Source organism: Canis aureus, chromosome 37 (assembly GCF_053574225.1).
Source record: "Canis aureus isolate CA01 chromosome 37, VMU_Caureus_v.1.0, whole genome shotgun sequence".
NCBI lineage: Eukaryota > Metazoa > Chordata > Mammalia > Carnivora > Canidae > Canis > Canis aureus.
Genome location: NC_135647.1, coordinates 15,602,533 through 15,622,899, shown reverse-complemented (window position 1 = coordinate 15,622,899; position 20,367 = coordinate 15,602,533). Strand labels below are relative to the sequence as shown.

At 42.4% G+C, this 20,367-nt stretch overlaps 1 long non-coding RNA gene across 1 annotated transcript in view; it reads left to right on the top strand.

Annotated features, from left to right (window-relative positions):
* The window catches only part of LOC144306694 (uncharacterized), a 34,993-nt gene that overhangs the window by 6,171 nt on the left and 8,455 nt on the right, over positions 1-20,367 (top strand). The window contains exon 2 of the long non-coding RNA XR_013373807.1: positions 2,602-2,711. This is a non-coding gene — a long non-coding RNA (uncharacterized LOC144306694). The remainder of the gene's footprint in view (positions 1-2,601; positions 2,712-20,367) is intronic.

Below are 20,367 nucleotides of genomic sequence, written 5' to 3'. Positions count from 1 at the left end.
TTCACAGAAGCCCAAAACCTCAGATCCTCAGTTCTATCTACCTTCTTGCCTTTCCTCCCCTCTTCTTCCTTTCAGGCTCAACTTTCCTGATAGAGGAGTTTACATCCCGTGCCTTTATGTTCACACCTTCCATCCCTTCCTTCCCCATTGCATTTCTTCCATTCAGACACCTGGATCCCACCCCAGCCCTCCATGGAGGTTGTCATTATTGATGTCTTCCAGGGATCCTATGTGATGAAGCCAATACAAAGTCTTTCCCACTGTTGGCATTTAAAATGACTGATCACCTCTTCCTGCCCAGTCTTCTTCATTCTTTCTTTGGGGGGACCCCATTCAGCCCTGGCTCACTTCATGGCTCACTGCACCTCCTCCACTTACTGCCCCCCCCCCCACCATGTCTCACCATTGGGCTGCATACATTGCCACTCTTCTGCTCTCTCTGAATGGGCTCCCATTTGGGTGTGGGGCCAGCCTTCAGCCCCTGTACTCTCCAGTAGCATCATCATCAAACACTTAGTCTCTGTCTTAGTCAGTGCTGGTTGCTTTCACAAAATACCATGGGGACTGGGCAGTTAAACAAGAGATAGTTATTTCCCACAGTTCTGGAGGCTGGAAGTCTGAGATCAGGGTGCCAGCATGGTCTGTTTCTAGCTAGAGCCTTCCAATTATTTGTAGATGGCCACCCTCACATGGGGAAGAGACAATCTCTTCTGTGTCTCCTCTCATGAAGTCACTCACTGATCCTATTATGAAGACTCCATCTTCATGACCTAATTATCTACCAAAGGCTTCATCTCCTAATACAGTCCTGTCAGGGATTAGGCTCCAACATATGAATTCAGGGAGGAGGAGGACATAAACATTCAGGCTCTAGCAGTCTCTCTGCCTCCAAACATTGCAAATTTCCTTTTCCTTGCTTCTTCGGTTTAACCTGTCACCAAACTCTTGTTTGTTTGTTTGTTTGTTTGTTTGTTTTTTAATATCAAGTTTTGTTGACCAATTATTTCTGTACACACTCACTGGAACCATCTTAGTTTCGACTTTCATTGCTTAGAGAGTCACAATTCCTAACTGTGACAACCCTGTTCTAGCACACTGTTGGGCACAGGCTGGGTCCTCAGGAGATAGTAGTTGAGTAAACATCTGCCCAGTACTAGATATTCTCAAAGGCAAATTTCAAAGCTTCCACCAGCTCCCTGTTGCCTATGAAATAAAGTTGAAATGACTTTGTGGGAAATCAAGATCCATGCTATTCTCTTGGATTCTCTCCTGCTTGTCCACACCTAGAGTGCCCTTCACCTTCCCGTCACTGGTCCCTAATGGTTCATGTCTTCTCATGACCCTGGCCTTGTAGAGTTTTTTCCTCTGCTTAGAATGCCCTTCCTTCTCCTTGTGGCAGCCTCCTTTAAGACTGTACTCCTCCAGACGGAGTATTTTTCCTCCTTTCTCTGTCACCAGGACTTCCATTACATTGATTGTATAACATTACAATAATGCATCTACCTTTCCTGGACTTTGAGACTCCTGACAGCCAGGAACCATTGCTTATTCATTCTAGGGACTAAACATTTTACAAAGTGGTTTATGAAGGCCTGGCACCAGAATCATCCATGAAGCTGGTTAAATAGAGATCCCCCAGGCCCCATCCTTGAACTGCTGAATTAGTTTGCTGGAGAGTGAACCCTCCCAGGTAATTCCTAAGCATATGAACATTTGAGAATATGGTTACAGTATCTAACAAATATTTGATGAATAAAGACATGATGAGAAGTACTGAGATCCCTACTTCTAAAAATCTGCTCTATATCCTTCATTTATCTGAAGGTATATTTTGGCTGGAGAGAGTTCTGAGGAATTTGGCTCAGCCATGGATCAAAGTGACCTAGTGGGAAACAGCCTTGCATTATTCTCTAATCAGGTCATGCAAAGTACCTATTGTCCTGTCCAAATGCCAAATGAAGTCTAGGGTCATTCAAAGCCCTGAAGATGGTTGGCTGTGATAAGAACTAGCAAATTCTTGTTCAAGTGGGAACTGGTATTTGTGGGCATGTTCTACATTTTTAACTCACTAAAACCACGTGCTTAGGGTTCAGTGGTTCACAAGTACCTTCTAAGGAGTCTCGCTGTCTCAGTTGCTGTGCTTCTCACCAGTATGGATAACTCTAGTGTCAGTTAATAGCCCTCCCTTGTTGACATTGGGTGGACTGTGAATGAACTCTAAGGGTTTTTAGACTTAGTTGGGACCGATGGATTTGTGAAGGGAAGCAAGTCTTGTTTGGGCCACAAGGTCTCTAAAATGTTCTTTTAAAATTTCTTCTGTGGATTTTGAGCTCTACCAAAAGATCTTGAGACTGTCATAAAGCACCAAACTAGGCCTAATGAAGACTAATATGCAGCATGTGAATGACCACCCAAAGTATCCTCCATAAATATTTGTTGGATTTGTTATTGACTAAACAATTAAATATCTCCAAAAGTGCATATAACAAAAATGTAGAAACACACTGATATCATTAGGTAGTTGAAACAAACATATGTACCTGTGACATAGAAGAATATTTTAGACATCAAGACTTATGTGAAATTTGTGGTCCTTTGTAGAAGAATTGAGACCTGGGGATAGCACCCAAGAAGAGGGAAGATATGGGTTGACAACTGAGACATTTCCTGGATTGTTCATATCATGTCACAGCTGGACTGAGCCTTAGAAGGTAATTTTAAAAATATTCCTTATTCTTTAATATATCCATTACTTCTTTACTACACAAATGACATATATCCATTGCCCAAAAAAATAATGAAAAGGATGACCTAACCAATGTTACACTGTAGCATATACTCTTTTAAATGTTTTCTTGTATATATATATATATATATATATATATATATATATATATATTATGATATTATATTGGATTAATTTCCTATTGTTGTCATCACAAAGTACCACAGACTTAATGGCTTAAAAGAAAATACATTTATTAACTTAAAGTTCTCTAGGTTAGAAGTCCAACACAGGTCTCACTGACCAAAAGATAGCATGCTCATAAGGGCTATATTCTTCTGGAGGCTTTAGGTGAGAATCTGTTCCCTTACTTTTTTCCAGCTTCTAGAGGCTGCCCATATTCCTTGTCTCAGGGCCTTTTCCTCTGCCTTCAAAGCCAGCAGTTAAATCCTTATGACCATTCTTCTATAGCCACATCTACCCTGACCACAGCTGGGATGTTTCCTCTCTGATTTTCAGGGTCCATGTCATTAGATTGGATCCCCATGGATAAAATAGGAGCCCATCTCCAGGTCACTAACTTAATAACATCTGCAAAATCCCCTTTTCTGTGTAAAGTAATATATTTATAGGTTCCTAGAATTAGGACATGGCCATTATCCTACATATTGCATATAGAAATTATACAAGTAAAGTGCATGGAAGTTAAGTAATTTACCTAAGATCACACACTGGTAAATAATAAGATTTATTAAACTCTTTCAGAGCGCAAGAATCTGATGCAATGGAGACTTGTGATAAAGAGATGTAGGGAAGAACTGCAAAGAGTTTCAATAAACATAGAACCTAGCTTCTCAGGAACTGGCACCTCATTCTTAGTCTATAGATGCCATGATCTTGTTGATTTCTCAACAGCAGACATCCATGGTACCAATAAAGCCACTGCCTAAAACTGCTGCCATTCTTAAGCAATTTTTTTAAAGATTTTATTTATTTATTCATGACAGACACAGAGAGAGAGAGAGAGAGAGAGAGAGAGAGAATGAGACGGAGACATAGGCAGAGGGAGAAGCAGGCTCCATGCAGGGAGCCCAATGTGGGACTCTATCCCGGATCTCCAGGATCAGGCCCTGGGCTGAAGGCAAGCGCCAAACCTCTGAGCCACCCGGGGATCCCCACTGCTGCCATTATTAACAATTCTCACCCCCCTTCTCGCTCCCGCCAATGGCCTTCCTTTACTGCTTAGCATCCTAGTTTCTACTGACTCATCATGGTTTCTGTCCAGGGCCTTCTCTCCATGAGTGTCTTGGTTTCTGTCACCCTCTGTCACTTGTATTTCTGTCTTTGTGTCTCCTTCAAGTTTCCCAAAAGAAAGAATCTGAAAAGAGTCTGTTGGTCACTATAGGGCACTGGACATCCCTATCTAACAGGGGGTTCCCACTGGGTTATCTCATTGGCTGCCTGCCAGTTTATGGGTGGTTGTCTTTAAAAACAATGAACACTTCCTGGTTCTATCAGCGAGAATCACAGGGTCAGTCACCACAATCTGTATGTAAGGAATCATGCAGATCACATGCCTCAGAATAGGGGCACAAACTAGTGGGTGCAAAGAGATTGTTCTCCAAAAGCTAGGCCGGAATGTCTTCCCAGTGCACCCCTGGATTACACACTGCAGTTGAAATCTTGGAACTACAACTACAATAATCTAGCTGAATGAAAGAGCGTAAGCCAGGGATGAATGAGAGGAAGACAACATCGGTCAGAACTAAGACTGAATATGGACATTTTGAAAAGGTCTCAGTAATTGTTTTCAGGACTTGAAGACTCTCATTGCTGATCTTTAACAAAGTGGCCACAAAGGCTTCTGAAAGTTCTAAAATTATGCATCATTTTTATCAGTAACCAGGACCTCAAGTTGCTCCCACAAACCGCATAGGGTCTTACAAAATAGGCTTTGGAAAGGAGATTCTGATGTTTCTAAATTTTTCACCCATTTCTCCAGCTATATTTGCTCTGAAAGGGAAAAAGCGGTCTCAATAACTTGCAAAGAATGAGTCTAAACAAGTTTCAAAAGGCGAGAAGCTCTCCTGGGCATGCTGAACCCTGCCGCCACCACCCACCCCCTTCCTAATGGAAGAATGTTTCATCTGATATTTTCCACAAAAATGTGTGCTGTGGTCACAGCTCAGCGATGCCAACACAAATCTCAAACACAGCCACCTCCTGACTGAGAAGACAATCTGGGCTGGTTTGGTCTGGACCACAGTGACCAGGGACAGAAGTTGATTTCAAATTTCAATTAATTGCATGGGAGGAGAGGGCCATCTGACAGACAGGGTCTTAACATGAATGCTTTGTCCCTGGTGTCAGAGGATTGGGGCGCTGCCACATTACATACGACCAGGGCTTTTTCTATGTGGTATGGTGTTTTTCTCCTCCTCTTGTGCTTTTAGAGAGAATGCCAATGGCATGTTGATGTCTCAACTTTCTACACCCTACAATAATTCATTGAATTCATTCATTTTTTTTTTTTACTCTGAAGTACAGAACATTCTTTATGCAGTCAACCAAAACCTTGATTTTGAGCCATGACCGCTGTGTTAGGAGCTGGTGATAAACTATCTGGTAAAAATACACAGAGTAGGTTGTGTATGTTGAATACTTTGGCTACAGATAACACAAACATAGAACTTTTAAAGACTTGAACAACAGTTACTTGTTGCTTCACTAAGCAAGAAGGTTAAGGTTGGTTAATTCAGTAGATCAATAAAGGTCTTGTGTCAGCTCCGTTCCCATGTTTTTGATCTCATGATGGCAAGTGTCTTAGAAGCGTATTCTCAACCACATCCAAATTCAAATAAAAAAATAAAACCGGAATAAAGACACTCCCCACTTTTGGTCTCTGCCTCTTTCTGAGGATGATCTTTTCCCAAGAAGGATATTCTTCTCTCTGCACCATCCCCCAGCAGAAATACCCTCATGTCTTAGGAAGCAGAATGTGTCCCAAGCCTGTTCTAAGCCTCGACAGCAAGGCAGATGAAATAGTCATAATTGTCTTCAACCAGTAAAATGCTGCCTTTGGAGGTTAGGAAGAGGCTCAGTCTTTCCTGAAGCACAAGACTGCCCCCCACACAAATACAACCCAGCTCCGTTAGCAGGAGGAAGAGATTAGCTATAGGAAACCAGCGGGTCTACCTCAGTACGGGACTTCCAGATGACCCAGCAGCACAGGAGAAACACTCCCGACATGCACATTTTGCTCGTCGAGTCCAAAAGAACCGTGTTCCAGTATCCACTTTGTTCCTTAGTAGTTGCAAGATCTTGGGTTAGTTTAGCCTCTGGGGACCTCAATTTCTGCATATGTAAAATGGGGTATCATATGTGTCTCACTGGGTTGCTGGGAGAGTCAAGCATATGAGTATATACAGAATATTTAGCACCATGGCTGGCCCGTAGGAATCCCTTCCTCAACCCCCCAGGCTGCGTACGGTCTAGACTGCTAGGTAACTGAGAAGTCGGGCAGCTTGTGTTCTGATTGATGAGCACTGTGAACTTGAGGGAGTACGAAGACTTTGGGGGGAGGTAATACTATCACACTTGCTAGGAACCCCAAGGTTTTTGCTACATGCAATGGATTCTTTGCATTTTCTTCTCTCTGTCTTTCAGTAGCACTGTTACTCTTGACAATTCCCTCTGTTTTAGAATCCTGTCTTTCTCATGTTCTATGACAACCTTCTCCGGGTTTACCTCCTGCCTCTCTAGCAATTTCTCCCCAGGCCCTCTTATAAGCTCCTCTTTGCTGCTTACCCCAGAAGCGTGTTCTTTCCCTCTGGTATAATCTCACCCATCAATTCCTGAGGTAAGCATTCATCCTTCCCTATACTTTCAATTCCTAGTCGTATGTTTAGGACACATATTGGACATTAATGCGTATTTCCTTAATCCATTCTTTTAAAGATTTATTTATTTATTTATGATAGACATAGAGAGAGAGAGGCAGAGACACAGGAGGAGGGAGAAGCAGGCTCCATCCTGGGAACCTGATGTGGGACCCGATCCCGGGACTCCAGGATCGCGCCCTGGGCCAAAGGCAGGCGCCAAACTGCTGAGCCACCCAGGGATCCCGTTAATCCATTTTTTATTCAATCATTTGTTCAACAAGTATAGACCGAATGCCTACTATATGCCTGGTACTTTTGCTAGAGATAGAATAATAAATCAAGCAGATCAACCCCTGCCTTTATTAACTTATATTCTTCTTTTAGGGCATCGAGGAATGCCTTTTTGATGACACATTTACACAGAGCCCCGAAAGGAATGAGTGACCCAACCTCAGCCTTGGCAGAGGGAATAATGAGCACAAATGCCCAGGACTGGGACTGTGCTTGGCATCTTGAAGAAATCCTCATGTGGAGGAGCCTGGGTGGCACAGTTATTTAAGAATCTGACTCCTGGGCAGCCCGGGTGGCTCTGTGGTTTAGCGCTGCCTTCAGTCCAGGGCGTGACCCTGGAGACCCGGGATTGAGTCCCACTTTGGGCTCCCTGCGAGGAGCCTGCTTCTCCCTCTGCCTGTGTCTCTGCCTCTCTTTTTCTCTGTGTACACACTCTCATGAGTAAATAAATAAAATCTTTTTTTTTTTTTTTTTTAAAGAATCTGACTCCTGATTTCAGCTCAGCTCATAATCTCAAGGTCATGAGACTGAGCCCTGCATCAGGCTCTATGCTGAGTGTGAAGCCTGCTTAGGAGTCTCTGCCTCTCCTCCTCAACTTGTGCTCTCTCTGAAAAAGAAAGGAAGGAAGGAGGGAAGGAAGAAAGGAAGAAAAAAGAAAGATCCTCATATAGCTGAATGAAATGATCCCAGGGAAAGAGAAAGGACCAGGGGGCAGCAAGGGCAGGTCAGGGAGGCCCTCATGGTCAATGTTAGGGCTTTGGAGAAATGGAGAGCAGTGAATGGTTTCAAAGACAGAAGTGTTGTGATCTAACTTATACTCTTAAAGGATCACTCTGACTGCTGAGTTAAGAGACCTAGAAAGCCAGAGTGGAGGCAGGCAGCTCTGCTAGGAGACAACTGCAATAATCAAGGCCAGAAATGATGAGGGCTTGGCTCCAGAAGACTGCGATGTAGTGGTGAAAAAATGGTTGGATTTTTATTCTAATCTGAGGTGAGACCAATAGGATTTTCTGTTGGATGTTGGAAAAGAAAGAAAAGAAAGAAATCAAGATTTGGCTCTGGCAAGAAGAAGGAGTTGTCATTTTCAGAGATGAGGAAGACTGGGGGAGCTGGCAGGGATGGGGACGAAGAGTTATATTGGAGGCTGGTAAGCTCTGTGCTACCATTAGACATTGAGGCAGCTGTTGAGAAAGAAGTTAGATCAGGGGAGAAGTCTGGGCACACAGATGACATTTAAAGTGGTGGCACTGGATGAGATTACCAGAGTGTACACATGGAGAAAGGAAGCAAACTGAAGTCTGAGAATCAGGCACAACAACATGGAGAGGTCAGGAGAGGAGGGAAACCAAAGAGGAGTCTGAAAAGGGGTGGCCCAAGGAGGGAGGACCACTCCCAGTGTGTGGGGTTCTGGATGGCCAGTGAAGAGTGTCCAGGGTGATGAGGGTTATCAGCTACTGGTAGGGAGGGGAAATACAATGGCGACTGGGAATTGCCCCGTGGATTTGGTGATGTGGAACTTGTCAGTGACCTTGACAAAGCAGTTTTGGTTGTTGGTGCAAGTGAGAATGGGAAAGGAAGTTGGAGGCAGCAGTGTAGACAATTTCTTCAAGACACTCTGCTCTAAAATGACAGAATGGGATGAGAGTTGCAGGAGGGACCAGAGTCAATGGAGGCTCCTTTTTTTTCTTTTTTAAGATTTATTTCTTTATTTGAGAGAGAGAGCGAGTGCGTGTGAGCAGGGGCAGAGGCAGAGGGAGAGAAAGAGAGAGGATCTCAAGCAAACTCCCCACTGAGCATGGAGCCCAACCAGGGGCTTGATCTCATGACTCTGAGATCATGACCTGAGCCAAAATCAAGAGTCGGACGCTCAACAGACTGAGCCACCCAGATGCTCTGAGGCTCCTTTTGTTTTTAAGATAGATTTAATGTGCTTCAATGATAATTGAAAATCTAATAGAAAGGGGCAATTTAATGACACAGGAGAGAGGGGAGTAAACTGTTGGAATGAGGTCTCTGAGCAGGATAAAGGCATGGGAAGTAGGATATAGTGGAGAGGCTGACTTCCACTGGGGGGTTAGCGTGGCTGCCTCACAGTATGGCTGTCTTGATATTCACTTCTTTTTTTTTTTTTTTTTTTTAAAGTAAGCTCAATGCAGGGCTTGAACTCATGACCCTGAGATCAAGAGTCACGTGCTTTCCTAACCGAGCCAGCTAGGCGCCCTTCGGCATTCATTTTGTTTGGCCAACAGCCTGTATGGGCCTTGAACTGATACTAGCCCCTCATGCAAGTGCATACCCTAGATAGCAGCCTGCAGTCACAAGCAAATGCAAGTTCCTGATATGACTTCCCCAACAGCCCTTGTGAGCATGTCCCCCCCACCTCCCAATGCCTTCCTCTTCTGTGCTCCTTAAATAAGACCCCCTGGAGCTTACCAAAACCCTTTTCATTGTGATTTGAACTGGCCAATCTGTCCTCAGCTTGAGAACCCCAAAGCATTCCACCCCTGACCCTAATAAAGGTAGCACCCTAGGTTCTCTGCCTTGACCTCCCTGCCTTGTACTTCCCCCAGGACCAATGAGTCATAAACCTCTTGCCTTCAATTTCTCTTGTGTTCTTTTATTGAACCGTGGCTGACCATCCTGCACCCTGTATTCCACGTTAACAAATGGTAATTTAACAAAGTCAAAAAGCTTCTCTTGAAGAAGGGCAGACTATGGGCACAGGGTCTGAGTAGATGCAGGACCTCTGAGGACTGTTTCTATTATCTCTGAGAAATAGGAAATAAGCTTGTCAGCTAAGACAGAAGTCTGGAAGGGAGTTTAAAGAGAAAGGGTAGGATGTGAGATAATCATCTTGAAAGACGAATGAACTTGGGAGATATGGTGGGATCACTGGTCAGTAACCCAGTGAGAATCGAGGCTGAGGCTATTGTATGTTGGCTTCAAAATCTATTTTTGAACCCTGATATCTTTCCTGAATTCTGAGCTCACATATCTGCCTATTGTTGATCTTTATCCCCTGCCTTCTCATGAGAAACTTAAAGCTCTTATCTCTCTGCCCACCTCTACCCAGTGCTCTTCTGCTAGAAGAGCTAGAACAATAAAACCTTTGAGTAGCTCATAAACTAGTGAAGGACTATATATAACATATATATATATATATATATATATATATATATATATATTTATTTATTTATTTATTTATTTATTTTCTGCAATTGAAAACACTGGAGGAGAATCATGACTTTTGGAGGAATATTATTCGTTCAGTTTGGACATTCCTGCCAAATTGTCTATGAGAGATCCCAGTGGGAGTGGTGAACAGTTTAGCTGATACACATTGAATGACTGACTACCCAGCCTGATATTATTCCTCTGGTAGTTATGAGGCCTGGATATGGCCTAATGTGCCTCTGATCCCCTTGGGTCTCTTATCAAACTACAGATGGTGATTCAGTAGGTCTAACACCAGGCTTCAGATTCTGTAGTTCTTAAAATCTCCCAAATGATACCAATGATACTGGTCCACAAATCTCACTTTGAGGTTTAAAGGTTAGGAGACAGTAACCCACAGAGATTATTTCAATTTAATGTGTTAATTGCTATAATAAGAAGGGAGCTATATGAACATAGGTTAGCAAATAGATAAGGCAGAACCATGGAGATTTGTTTGCTTGCGAATGAAAGAATGTGTTCTTCATTCTGAGAAGGATATAGAGCCATGGAAGGATTTGAACATCGGGGTGACAATGCTTGAGCATTTGTCATTTGAACATTGGGGTGCAAAATGCACTTTGGAAGTCAACCATGTGTCAACTACTATTCAGGCAGCGGATGTAGAGAATGAACAGTGAACAGACAACCAAGGTCTTGTCTTCAGGGAGCTTACATCCTGGAAGGGTTAGACAGGTAGTGATAAGAAAACAAATAAACAAGGTAACTTTAGATTGTTGAAGTGTTGTAAAAATATAACAACGGTTGATGTGATTGAGCCTCAGGGGACTGCTCTAGCAGGAAGTAGTTGCTGAGCTCAGAACTAAGCCTGCAGTGGAGCCAGTCCTGCAAGGATCTGGGGCAAGAACATTCTGGGTAGAGGGAGCAGCAGGATGGTGGCCTTGGTCAGGAGTGAGCTGTAAGGCGGGAGAATCAATCAAATTGGTGTGACTAGAGCCTAGTGATCAGGGGGTAAAGGTAGAAGATGGGGTCAGTAAGATGAACAAGGGCATGCAGGGGCTTTGAAAGCTGTGGAGAGTTTGCATTCCATTTTTTTAAAAGATTTTTATTTATTTATTCATGAGAGACATAGGGAGAGAGGCAGAGATATAGGCAGAGGGAGAAGCAGGCTACCAGGACCCCGGGATCACAACCTGAGCCAGCTGCCAAGCCACCAGGGTACCCCTCCATTTTACATGTGGGAGTAAAACAATCCACTTTTTAAAAAAGAACTCTTGGGGATCCCTGGGTGGCGCAGCGGTTTGGCGCCTGCCTTTGGCCCAGGGCGCGATCCTGGAGACCCGGGATCGAATCCCACGTCGGGCTTCCAGTGCATGGAGCCTGCTTCTCCCTCTGCCTATGTCTCTGCCTCTCTTTCTCTCTCTGTGACTATCATAAATAAATAAAACTTAAAAAATAAATAAATAAATAAATAAAAATAAAAAAGAACTCTTGTTACCCTGTAAAGATGGGATTGTGAGTATGCCTGCAGGGTCAGGTGCAGTGTGGATTCTTTGGACATGCTCAGAACTGTGCTTTAGAAAGAGGAATCTGTTAGCAACATGTAAAGTAGCTCAGGGAGGCAAGAGTAGCTCTTCCGAAATGGCTGTGATTGACTGTTAAGAAGAGTGTGAACTGGGGAAGTCAGACTCTGGCTTCCAAATGAGGCAGTGGGAAGTGAGAAGAGAAATTCAAATAATACTCAACTCTCTTAAGCCGGGCACAGAGGCTAGGACTTTCTCACTAATACCCTCATTTAATCCTACCACGGTGCTGGCAACAAAAATCAGTTTCTGGAGTTTCAGCTCAGACTTAATGGAAAAGAGAGATCCAAGGGCATCCGGTTGTCAAAACATAAATGCTTCAGGTGATTTTTAAATTCAAGGGCAATTGGGATCTTTGTGTGGGGCTCCATCTTTCTGTTCAGAGGAATGGAAGTAGTTCTCCATAAGCCTTCCTGCCTTTTTAAAAAACTCTGTTGATTAACTTTCAATCCAAGGAGTGACATTGTAGGAATTCCAGGATGAATCCACCTTAAAAATACCAACCAGCAAGGTTAGGGAGTCTACTAAGGAAGCATCTCTGCTCCCTGCTGGGGGTGGTGTGAAAAGTTGCTGGGGGTGTTAAGGTGAAGGCAAATCTTGGGGTGATGCTTTAAGCTACAATCTGCATTTGTATTTTAATGTAAATGAGTTTCAGATCCTTCTTGAGAGGAACTTTGGGCTGGGAAACCATGGAGGGTTCTGGGCCCAGAACTGGGGGCAAAGGGGAGTAGAACGGAGAAAGGGAAAGGGGAAGGAGGTCGCACCAGAGCACTGAACTTGACTTCCTTTCCACATTTGTCAGGAGCCCACCCTCTTCCTGAGCAGAGGCTCTTAAACTGCTGAAGGAAGAAGAAAAATCTGGTTTTATAACTTTGCATTGTCTGTGCTTGATTAGATTCTAATAGGGCCTATACACATCTGGTTGGTTGCCCTCAAATATGCTTTTTTTTTTTTTTTTTTTTAAGGGAAGGGGCCCTGGGTGGCTCAGTCAATTAAACATCCAACACTTGATTCCAGCTCAGGTCATGATCTCAGGGTCGGTTGTGGGATCGAGCCTGCATTGGGCTCCAAGGTCAGTGGGGATTCTGTTTGAAGATTCTCTCCCTTGGCCTCCCCCCGCCCCGCCCCATCTCTAAAATAAACAAATTTTTTAAAAAGAGAGAGAGAAAGAGAAACTCTGCTCTGCATTTTAACCCCTTTCCTTTGTATCTTTGGGGCTCTGTTCAGCCTTCTCCAGGTCAGGAAAGATTTCATGGGCACAGGGGGGCTCAAAGGTAGAGCAGGGAGGTGCACTGACATTCAATTTCATAGAATAGAGAGATAACAAAAGTGGAAAGAAGGAAGGCCATCACTCATTGAGTACCACCATATTGAGTGTGCCCATGTCTGTGTGGACACTTCTCATGAACAGTATCTCAGAGGCTCTTCTTCTTCCTTTCCTTGAATCTCTAGTACTTGAGACCAGCCCCTATGGTGAACACACCTGCTGCTGAGTCATTTGTGCATTAGTGATAACTAATATCTACCAAGCATGTAATACATGCCAGGCGTTTTACAGGAATCTCCTCATTTAATGCTCCCAAGAGATGGGTCACATTTATATCCTCCTTTTCAGATAAAGTAACGGAACCCCGGAGATGCTAAGTGGTTTGTCCAGAATCAATAGTGTACAATTCAAATCCAGGCCACTGGATTCTAGAGATCCTGTATTTAGTAATCATGTGATACTGCCTTTTACTTAGACAGGAAATGCACAAAATTATACCTGCTCTGGGCATAGTTTCCATAGGTTTGAGGTCTTTAGCCTCCTTAATTTTTGCTTCCCTTTTCTCCCTAAAGGCATCTCCTCTTTACTTTAGGTTCCCATAGCCCTCCTATACTGTATATATCTCATTATAGCTACCCCCTCTTTTCTGAATAAATTACCCAGTGTAATTCACTCATTCATACTATTACTACTATCTATCTATGTCTTCTAGGCATAGATACATTAGGAAACGTTTTACCTCTAAATATAAAGAGATTGTTTTTTTTTTTTCTGAAAAATTTTGGCTGTCAACTCATAAAGGGTCTATTTGTCTCTTAACTATGGTCTGGGAGTGTCTTGGGCTGGTGACCGGTTCAAATATCTGGGTGTAAGAACTTACTCACAAGAGCTTCTTGCTTATCTGGAGAGGGTGAGCTCCAGAACCAGCTACCAGATGTGTGTTCTCTGGAAGATGTGAGGTATAGGAACAGGTGTCGTGGCCTCATTAGCTTCCTAGAGCTGTGGTTCTGAAACCTAATGCCTACTGTGTCTGAGCACATACTCATTTATGGATCAAGTAAATTGGTGCTGGAAACACTCTGATAATCAAGATTGACATTGTTCCTGCTGCCACAGGGCTCACAATGTGGAGTTGGAGACAGACATCGGTAAGAAGCTTCAAGAAAAATAGATCTCATTTCCTATTGGTCCTTTTCCTTCCTCTTCCTTCCTTACTCCGTTGATACTATAATTTCTCTCCCATCCCTTTGTCCCAGGTCTCCAGATGTTGTGTATCTAGAACTTCCCTTCTTCCCTTGTGCCAATATGCTGTCCTGAAGGTCCTTGTCTCACTTTTGCCTAGTGGGTGATGATTACATTTGGCCCAGCTCATTGCCAGCCAGGAAATCCATGGCTCGGGATCCATTTTTCTCTGCCATAAGTCTTTCGGTTATTCCAGATACACAGAATTAAAAACAGCTACAAGAGCAGGGACTAATTGATGGTCAAGTTCAGAGTATCCACTAATTAATTCATTTGTTCATTCAGTAAACATTACATAGCTGGTATCTTCCAGGAATTGAAATGTAGAAAGGGAAAACACATGGTTTCTGTGCAGTTAAAAGACTATAAATTTCCAAAGGTAAGGACCCCATCTATCTTTTGCATGCCTCTGTCCCTGATACTTAACTCCTTCATACCAGGTAGGAATTCAATAAATATTTGTGAAATAAAAGAATAAATTCATATTTTGACAGAAAAGACAGATATACAAACTATAATAAAATGGGCGATCATTCATTCAATAAATATTGTTTGAATGTTTCCTAAGTGCTAAGTACTATGTCAAACATACAGGATACAGTCCTTCTCTTAATGAACTTTACAGTTAAAAATTCATCCATGTAAGTATTAGAGATGTTTTAAGTGATGTGAAGAAGCTCAGGGTTTAGAGAGCACAAAGCTCATGTGAAAGCCCTGCAGGCCAATAAGGTTCAAATTGCTTCTGAAAAACCAAAAGATTGATGTGATTGAAATATTTTGAGTAAGGGGAAAGAGTAGAGTGGGAAGAAATGAGGCCAGTAAATAAAGCAAATATTGGATTCTCAGAGCTCGGGGGCAAGCTAAGGAGTCGGGGCTTATCTCAAGGACAATGAGATTTTCTATGAATTTAAGCAGAAGAAAAATATAGTGAATTTTAATTTTTAGAAAATAACTCTGCTTTGAAGATAAAGAATGGAAGGAGATCAAGAGTGGACAGTATTAGGATGCTATTTCAGTACTACAGATCTGAGATGATGTATACTTGAACAAGAAAGGTGATTTTGGAGGCAGAAAAAGGTGGATGGATCCAAAATACATGTTGACTGCAGAATCAATAGGTTCTGATCATTGGACTAAGGATGGGATGGTGATGACAGTACAGGTGATTGTCAAGCATAATTTTTTATGTTTCTTGCCTGAGCTAACTCATAAATGTTGGTATTATTTTCTGAAAATATGGGAGGAGAACCATGCATTTTAGAAGGACATTATTAGTTATGTTTTGGATACTATCATCTTGAGATACATGTGAGAGATCCAAATGGAAATGTCGAATAGTTTAACAGATGATACATATTGTGTGACTGCCTGGCCCAACATCTGATAATGAGGAGGTGTGCACGTGATCCAATCTAAATCAATCATAATGCCTTGACTCCCAGGTCACATGACTGATTCATGGAAAAGCCCTGGGAGCCTCATCAGACCAAATTCCTTCTCTTAATCTGAGTGGGCAGAAGAAAGAGTTTTACACTCTGGTTGTAGAGCTGAGAGGCTCCGTTCAGAGCTGCTGATGAATATGGCTCATCATATTCATGATATGGGAATCGTGTTGACTTAAAAGAATGAAGATAATATGCAACCAGAGAAGAGGAGAGAGGATCCTGAGGATACTGGAGTCCTCATGCTTCCACCCCTTTAGTTACATGAAGTAAAGGTCTCATATCTGTCGTATCTGTTTATTAACCAGTCTCCCTGTCTTGTCTCTGTCCCTGCCTCTTTTTCTCTGTTTTTCTTTCTCTGTATGTTGTTTTTTTTTTTAATCTTAGCTAGTTTTTGGTGAAATTTTATCACTTGTAAATCATGACAATGCTAGTAATGTAAGTAGGCAATTGGATTTACAATCTAGAACCCAGTGAAAGAGATCTTACTTCTAGATTGTTGAGGGTTGTTGTTGATATAGATATAGAAATTGAAGACAAGGAGTGGGCAAATTTACCGAGGAAGATAGCAAAGTAGAAGAGTACTAGGGTCTCAGCTCTGAGGAACTCTGACACAAGAGATCCAGGAGAAGAGGGTAAACTCCCAAGGAAGTTGAGAGAAATGCCTTATTAGAGGAAAACCAGTAGTGTAGTGTCTCAGAAGCCAAGGGCATTTCAAAGATAAGGTAGTCAGCTGTGTAGATTGTTGAAGAGAGGACAAGTACGATAAAAACTGGAAAGCAGCCATGAGCAACACAAAAGTTATTGGTGCGTTTACCACAAATAACCTCCGTGAAGAGGAGAGAGGTGCCAGGTGCCAGTTGCAGTGATTGAGGAGTAAATGGAGGTGAGGAAGTGAAGTTGGAGCATGTAAATCATTCTTTTGAGACTTATGGCTGGGAAGGGGAGGAAATAGAGGGGGTGGCCCTGGACAGGGAGATCAGAAAGGGACATTGTTTATTTATTTATTTTAAGATGAGAGAGACTAAAGCAAAATTATATTTAAAGATCTATTAGAACCCAGGAAAGGAAACATTAACTCTACCTGGGTGAGTAGAGAAAAGTGATGGTTTTGAGCTGGGTCTTGAGTAGCGAGTCAAACTTTTCCAAAGGAAGAAGACATTGCATACAAAAGGAAGATTGCAAGCAAACACACAATGGTGCATTTGGAGAATGGTCTGTAGCTCGGGGCTTGGCAAATGCTAACCCTGGATTCTGTTAGGCAGAAGGGAAAATCCACCCAAGACCTTTCTCTACCTTTTGTCTTTGCTCTCAATCTCATCTTTATTTATTTATTTTAAAGATTATTTATTTATTTGACACAGAGTGAGAGAGCACAAGCAGGGGGAGTGGCAGGCAGAGAGAGAGGGAGAAGCAGCCTCTCTGCTGAGCAGGGAGACTGATGCAGGGCTCGATCCCAGGACTTTGGAATCATGACCTGAGCCGAAGGCAGACGCTTAACCGACTGAGCCACCCAGGTGCCCCTCATCTTTAAAATAATAGGTTAGGCCAGATTATCTCTCAAGTCTATTCCAATATTAAAATCCATAGCTGATGAGGATCACTTTACTCACCCAGGTAGAGTTAATGTTTCCTTTCCTGTGTTCTAACATCTTCAATGTTTTGTTGGATTGAAAATAATATTTCCCCATGAATATTGCACCACAGCTGTTTCCTATAATTATCTTGTGTGGTGAGGAGCTTCCAGGAGGTTAGAGGCTCAGCTAAAGTGACCCACTTAGAAAAAAATAATCATGAAATATCCTTGCAGTCTACTGTTTTACCTTAAAAGTTCATGTGCAGCCTAGTCCTTAATATATTGGACATGGTTTATTATTATTAAAATGTTTAATCATTTTTCATTGATACCCAAATCAGATAGGTCAGCTTCATCCTTTAGATTTAAAAATTTGCAGGTAGTTACTTCCATAAACTTGGACCAAAGGTGAGAGTCCTTGGCTGGCTCCCACTGCCTGGTTCAGCTTCACTTGCCCATTCACTCCCAGCTTCCTAGAGGCAGGGAGTCTGAACACCAGCTGTCTATGCAAGTGAAGTATGGTGGGACCTGGAGCGGAGAGGAAGAGCTCATTAAGAGTAGTTTAGCTGAGTTAATTGATCTTTATAAATGTCCTGGGCCAGCGGGACTCAAGTAATAGCATTAGGAGCCTTAGCATATTACCTACTCACATATCATATTATTCACATCCACTTGGCCTTAGGAATTTTCTTTATAAAAGAGTACAAAATATGAAAGTCACATGAAATTGCTGAAAGGGGGAAAAAAAAAACACACGTTAATTGGATTCTTGGCAAACAACTGCAAAAATGTCCCAGAACTGACAAAATGAGTTATTTTTAGACAACTGTGCCCTAAAATATGTTGGTGCCTCTATGACTGAGTTCATCACACATGCTACAAAGTCCTTTGGCCTGATCTTAAAAAAAACAAAACAAAAAAAAAAACCCTTCATTTTTCCTTTTTATTACATAATAAAATAAAATGAGCAGTCTCCCAGTGTCGTCTCTTGGCTGCATTCCTCAATTGAACGTTCTTTTTTTCTGCTTCTACCTTCATGTTTGCCTTCTTTTGTAAAAGCCTTTTTTATTCACATGCCCCGCTTTTATAACCTAAGGATGTGAAGAGAAATTTAAGTTCTTTCCACCATTCATTTAGGATTTTAGTTGTCCCTATTTAGCCCATGAGCTCACCCTGATGAATCATCAGATTTCCTATACTATAACCCTCTGCTCATTCTCCAACGACAAAGTTGAGGATGAAAACTTTCTATGGCATTGTAGGGAAGGCCAGGCTCTGGTAGTTACAGAGATCTGACTTGGTGATAAGAGACCTGCCAGTGATTAGAAGACCTCACCTAGTTGGTCTTAAAATGGAATCAGCCCAGATGGTGCCAATGGGAATTAAGGCACTGCATGGTCCCAGAGCAAACACAATACCTGTCGTTTGGATGCTCTTAATCTCAGAGGCAAATGAGGGAAATAAGGCTTTCTGAGGCCTCGCCACACATTCCCCAGGGATTATAGTCCCAAATACTCATGATTCAAAGTGACTGGTTATCAGATACTAGAAACATCTTCTAAATCATTAAAGGATTTAAGGGTCTTCTTAAGGGTTCCATGTTACTGGAATTAATGAGTTTTAAAATCATTTTTATACATTTCTGAATCTGTATCTACAGAGGTTTTCAATAAAGCAGACCATATATATATCACTGGAAGGAAAAGCAAATTTACTTCTAGAAAGCACAACCTGTGTTTAGATATATTTCCTTAGTGTGTCCTATTTATTTGACTTACAGAACCTCTCTCCATACATCCTGGACAAATTTCAGGAACTCTATGTAAACGGACATACTTATAGGGCTTACTTCTTTCTTTCTCACAGCCTAGAACTTGACATAAGAGTTCAAGGGGATTCTTGATATATGCACTGCTTTTAAGGTGCCCGGAAAATCCAGAGCCCCTCTGTACTCGTGAGATCTTGCACCATAAATTATTTCCCAAAAAACTGTCTGATGACAAGAAATGACCAATTTCTCGATTCTCCGGTAAAATGCACATAGTCTGATGGAAACTTTCTTTACAGTGTTATTCTGAAAGATGGTGGTGCAGAGCGGGGATGAGAGCTCAGTGTACTGGGTTGCTATGGGTGATGACGAGGAAAGATTCTCTGAAAGTGAAAATGAGTAAATCCCAACTTTGCTTAATTTCAGAGTTGTGTGTGGGATGGCCTCTCAGGATGAAACTAGGGCAGTTTCTTCAAAGAGGAGGAACTTCCAAAGTTTGAGTATGTTTTCTGTAGCTAGGAATGGAATCTAGGGTGTCACAGAATCCAAGACCAGCTTGCATTTCTGGAAGCCCCCCCTTGTGGGTGTGCACCAATGGAAGTCAATGTGGGCAAGCCAACATGGCTTCTGTTCAGAGGTCTTAGACAGTTGTATCTCTTACAAATGCTCATGGCTAACCTGCTTGCTGCTGGTTACAGATTTGACTTTTGAGCCTGGTGATGCAAACACTTGCACACAGAGTTTTATTTTCTTGTGATGTCTTTGTAGGCCTGTGCTGTCAGGGTAAGAATTGCTTTATACAATGAGTTGGAAAGTGGATTCTCATCTTTCACTTTTTGGAGAAGTTTCTGAAGGACAGCTATTTCTTCTTTAAACATCTGATAGAACCCATTGGACCCGGGATTTTTCTCATGGGAGTTTTTTGAGGACTGTATGTGCAGAGAAGAAGAGAGTAGTTTGGCAGTTGCCTGATGACCACAAGGTAGTGACTGATTGCCATGTGGCAGCAAGGGGGCAGAGGACTTCTTTTTAGGATGATGAAAGTATTCTAAAATTAGGTTGTGGTGATGGTTGCACAACTGTGTGAATATAGTAAAAACATTGAGGGATCTCTGGGTGGCGCAGTGGTTTAGCGCCTGCCTTTGGCCCAGGGCGCGATCCTGGAGACCCAGGATCGAATCCCACGTCGGCCTCCCAGTGCATGGAGCCTGCTTCTCCCTCTGCCTGTGTCTCTGCCTCTCTCTCTCTCTCTCTGTGACTATCATAAATAAATAAAAAATTTAAAAAAATTGAATTGTTCACTGCAAGCGACTGAGCCATACGGTATGTAAATTTTAGTAGAGTTGTTTAAAAGGCAGATTTTGATTCTATTCATCATCTCAACTGTTTCTCTTTTCTATATACTTTGGATTTCTGCT